Below are 5,734 nucleotides of genomic sequence, written 5' to 3' on the forward strand. Positions count from 1 at the left end.
TTAAAGGACAGCAAGGTTTAATATGATGTATACTTTGAAAGGTGAAAGTAATATAAATTTTGAATAAAGTAACTTTTTATGGCGAGACGAAGTTGAAAGTAAGACTGCAGCACTGCGCACCTAACTTGTAGAAATGATTACTGGAAGTTAGTTAACATCGTTCACTTGCTCAGAGCTGAGAGAAAGGCCAACCCACTACCCTGAAACATGAATTAAAATTTCAACGGATTAAGCTGTTTGATTTTTATAGAAATGCTTTGTTAACATTGTACCCTTTTTAAATCATTTGTTAATCACAGTATTGTTTAGACTAATGTAATGTGTGAAGATCAATCGTTGTCTTGGAATATTATTTCATAGAAACTGTTAATCTCCCTATCCCACTGTTTATCATTACCCGTTACCACATTGCACCATGTGTTACTCACCACTTTGAATACAGTTTGGAAATTTTATTTAGTAATAGGAGTTTAACATAGCCACTGACTGCTTGCTGTTTGCTGTTGTGCAAATCTGCAACAATGTTGTCAAGAGCACGAGGTAAGTGGAAATTTAGGTAAGGGACAAATAACTGATTTACTTCAGTTGTGCATTCAATATAAAAACAAGTTGCATTCAGATCAGTTACAGTTAAGTTCAAATTAGATTCTGTTTAGTCAAAGGTTAACGTATGCGTTTAACCAACTGCGACATGGTAGCGTATACAAACAGTGATCCAATACTGTCAAATGTTCTTTATTCCAGTCTTTGATCACAATATGAATTCTTTAGACCATGACCGGTTTCAGTCCGTAATGACCATCCTCAGATCTATAATATACAAATACAGGGTGTTTCAAAAATGACCGGTATATTTGAAACAGCACTACAAACTAAACGAGCAGCGATAGAAATACACCGTTTGTTGCAATATGCTTGGGACAACAGTACATTTTCAGGCAGACAAACTTTCGAAATTACAGTAGTTACAATTGTCAACAACAGATGGCGCTGCGGTCTGGGAAACTCTATAGTACGATATTTTCCACATATCCACCATGCGTAGCAATAATATGGCGTAGTCTCTGAATGAAATTACCCGAAACCTTTGACAACGTGTCTGGCGGAATGGCTTTACATGCAGATGAGATGTACTGCTTCAGCTGTTCAATTGTTTCTGGATTCTGGCGGCACACCTGGTCTTTCAAGTGTCCCCACAGAAAGAAGTCACAGGGGTTCATGTCTGGCGAATAGGGAAGCCAATCCACGCCGCCTCCTGTATGTTTCGGATAGCCCAAAGCAATCACACGATCATCGAAATATTCATTCAGGAAATTAAAGACGTCGGTCGTGCGTTGTGGCCGGGCACCATCTTGCATAAACCACGAGGTGTTCGCAGTGTCGTCTAAGGCAGTTTGTACCGCCACAAATTCACGAAGAATGTCCAGATAGCGTGATGCAGTAATCGTTTCGGATCTGAAAAATGGGCCAATGATTCCTTTGGAAGAAATGGCGGCCCAGACCAGTACTTTTTGAGGATGCAGGGACGATGGGACTGCAACATGGGGCTTTTCGGTTCCCCATATGCGCCAGTTCTGTTTATTGACGAAGCCGTCCAGGTAAAAATAAGCTTCGTCAGGAAACCAAATGCTGCCCACATGCATATCGCCGTCATCAATCCTGTGCACTATATCGTTAGCGAATGTCTCTCGTGCAGCAATGGTAGCGGCGCTGAGGGGTTGCCGCATTTGAATTTTGTATGGATAGAGGTGTAAACTCTAGTGCATGAGACGATAGGTGGACGTTGGCGTCATTTGGACCGCAGCTGCAACACGGCGAACGGAAACCCGAGGCCGCTGTTAGATCACCTGCTGCACTAGCTGCGCGTTGCCCTCTGTGGTTGCCGTACGTGGTCGCCCTACCTTTCCAGCACGTTCATCCGTCACGTTCCCAGTCCGTTGAAATTTTTCAAACAGATCCTTTATTGTATCGCTTTTCGGTCCTTTGGTTACATTAAACATCCGTTGAAAACGTCGTCTTGTTGCAACAACACTGTGTTCTAGGCGGTGGAATTCCAACACCAGAAAAATCCTCTGTTCTAAGGAATAAACCATGTTGTCCACAGCACACTTGCACGTTGTGAACAGCACACGCTTACAGCAGAAAGACGACGTACAGAATGGCGCACCCACAGACTGCGTTGTCGTCTATATCTTTCACATCACTTGCAGCGCCATCTGTTGTTGAAAATTGTAACTACTGTAATTTCGAAAGTTTGTCCGCCTGAAAATGTACTGTTGTCCCAAGCATATTGCAACAAACGGTGTATTTCTATCGCTGCTCGTTTAGTTTTTATTTCCGTTTCAAATATACCGGTCATTTTTGAAACACCCTGTATATACACCTAGTGAGCAGTGTGCCTTTCAACATAATACGGCAATACGTGTCACAATATACTATCATACAACCAGGGAGATGTACAGAAAATACGGTAATACGTACCTTTTTTACATCGTGTCCTAACGTGATAAGGCCATAATGGTCGTCAAAACATATAAATATAATCAGCATAGCATCATCGTCATATAGATCTAAAATAAGGTGTAGAATAGGCCGCATCGTCCACACAGTCATTATTGCAACTGGCTACTGAAGTAACCAGAAATCTGTTTGCCTACATCATCCCTAGATGTCGCTACTGTCAGCTTAGGTGTAGTCATCATTTACGCAAAAAACATAATCTGATAAAAATACATTATGCAAAATACATGTAGCAGTAACCGGCCACACCCTAGGTAACATCGAGAGTTGTATGCGTATTCTACAGAGGGCAGAGAAGGGTCGCGGTCTTGACTTGTTGGAGGAGTTGGAGATTTACAAAGCGAAAAAGCATGAGCCCACTAGGGTGCTCAATGGACAAAGCGGTTTTGCGCCCAACGCCTACTTTGTCTTATTTGATGACGTACTACGATAACCAAACAACGTTTTGTGTAAAGCCCTCTAGTGGCTAAGTTCTTAAGATCGGTGCACGCCTAAATAACATCCTGGCAGCCGACCCAACAGAGGGCGCTGATAATTGATATGTCCTTTTTCAGCTGTCATATAGACATTTTATCTTTCATAGGCAATTTATAGGTTGCTACTGGCAATGTAATACGAATATTAATTGTTGACCGTAAATTCACCAAAAAAGGATCGGTCCTATTCTATTGATACTTTTCCTTTTAATAATTTTATATGGGTAACTGCAGTCGTCTTTTAATGTATCACAATTTAGTTCCTATGATAGTTATCAATTTTAAAAGTCTGCTACGTGTATTTTACATGAAGTGTTTTTATCAGATTATGTTTTTTGCGTAAATTATGACTACATCTAAGCAGACAGTAGTGACATCTAGGGATGATGTAGGCAAACAGATTTTTGGTAGCTACTGTACTTCAGTAGCCAGTTGCAATAATGACTGTGTGGACGATGTGGCCTACATCTTATTTTAGATCTATATGACGATCCTATGCTGATTATATTTATATGTTTTGACGATGCCATTATGGCCTTATCAAGTTAGGACACGATGTAAAAAAGGTACGTATTACCGTATTTTCTGTACATCTCCCTGGTTGTATGATAGTATATTGTGATACGTATTGCTGTATTATGCTGAAAGGCACACTGCTCACTAGGTGTATATATTTGTATATTACACATCTGAAGATGGTCATTACGGACTGAAACCGGTCATCGTCTAAAGAATTCATATTGTGATCAAAGACTGGAATAAAAGACATTTGTACGCGTTTAAGTTGGATAACAGTTTGTTGGTACACAGTTAGGGAATACATAGACTTTTGTAGAGGAGGTAAATCTGGGCTAAATTTCATACAGCAACATATAGTGGGGGGTTACAATGTTACTTAATAATTTCTGTAGCTTACATTATTTTTCCAAATTCCTCCAAATGTTAAAAATATTGACTGATCTATCGAAATATTGGTATTTTCGTCTCGATAATTACGTCATATTTCATAAATATCGATAAAATATACATCGATATTTTTAAAAATCTGCCAGTCTCTGCACTATAGTACTGAAAGCTGTTGGTGGAATGTAGCCGTACCAAATACGCAAGACAAGTGTCTAAATCACTTCTGCTCGAAGTGCTACCAGCGAAGGGAGGGGGTCGATTAATCGTAAGATACACGCCGAGCTCTCCGATTTCCCGGCACCAGTCAGAGCTTTCTCGCCTCCTGGTGAAAAGGTGTGCCACTGGCTAACGGTGGATCGTCTGTAAGCTGACAGGTGATTTACGCATTATATGTCGGTGCACGATTTTTAAACGGAATGTAGCAAGTAACGTAGTTGCAGTAATTATACACAGCTGAATAGGTATGCACACGATGGACTAGTGCTGAGCTTTGAAAAAAAAAATCATATACGGTGTCCTAACGATACTAAACACTTGTTCTCTCCTTATCGTATCGTGTGCCACCCTGCGCAGCGGTCTGAGTGCTACGGCCATTCAGGAAGCAACGCTGCTCTCTCGTTGCTGGAGTACACTTTGCCCTATCCAATTACCACATTTTTTTAATGCTATGCAAGATGAAGTTATTCGTTGGCAGCACTGCTACTCTCTAAGTGGTTCATACATATAAGCCACAGTTTCTTCACGGTTCGCTTAAGCTAGGGACCCAGTCGTCTTGTCTTTCATTCTGCCCGACAGTCCCGTCCGTTGTTGACCTTTAGCTTCAAAATGTCCCGTGGATCAAGGGGACGCGGTATTGTTATTGTGGCATTAGGCTAGGGAGGAATGAACAGAGTAAAGGGCAGAGGAGATCCTCTGCAAAAGGTCGCTAGGCAATGTACTGTGACAAGGATCATTATTTCTTCATTATTCAGAGTCAGTAATAATTAACATTTACGTCGTAATGTTAACTCTCTGGTAGTTGAAACTAGTTTAGCTTGAAATGAAGGACAGAAAGCGAACATTTCCTGAAGTTTTAGGTTGGATGTTCTGTAGTGCTATAACTGGCGTGCCCATAGTTTCGATGTGTACGCCCCAAAACTGACGAACTAATGAGACATTGTTCATGAACAAATGTACTTTTGTAGCACCAGTAAATGGGCGCATGACAGAAGAAATTCCATTCTGTTCACAATCCGTGGGGATAGAAACGTTTTGCGAGACTGGTTCTATAACACTAGTTTTCAGTACAGTGAACAGTCATTGTCCACGGGTATATTTCCGTTATTGTTGTTAAGAAGAGCAAATGTTATGTTTATATGCCGTGAGAGTTGAAAATTACCCATATAAAGAACTGAACTGCAGAGGGTACTGTTAAAGTAGCTGTTAATGAATACGGATACGAAGACGTGCAGATGCGCAGGTCAGTCAAGAAAGATTGTTATCTGCAATGATGTACACATTAACATGAAGTGGTGTCTGCTTATAGACAGTTGTCCAAAATGAAAGCAACAAACTGCTATTTCCTCGTGCTGTGTGTAATTCATTGAATAATCACACAAAATGTCGACAGATGTACGTAAAATCCTGTTCTTCAAAGACGATGGCATTGCGGTCAATGGACAACCACGTCAACGATGAGGGCAGGGCACCTATTGTGACGCTGTTCTCTCTCGGTTCGATGGTGATGGGTGTCCCAGTGGAGATGACGTGGAACGGCGCCTGTCGATCACGACAACGCCAGTTTGTAATTATTATATTTAAAAAAAAAACACACTCCTCGCTTGGTTTGGTTA

The sequence above is a fragment of the Schistocerca nitens genome, chromosome 5 (assembly GCF_023898315.1).
Source record: "Schistocerca nitens isolate TAMUIC-IGC-003100 chromosome 5, iqSchNite1.1, whole genome shotgun sequence".
Taxonomy (NCBI): domain Eukaryota; kingdom Metazoa; phylum Arthropoda; class Insecta; order Orthoptera; family Acrididae; genus Schistocerca; species Schistocerca nitens.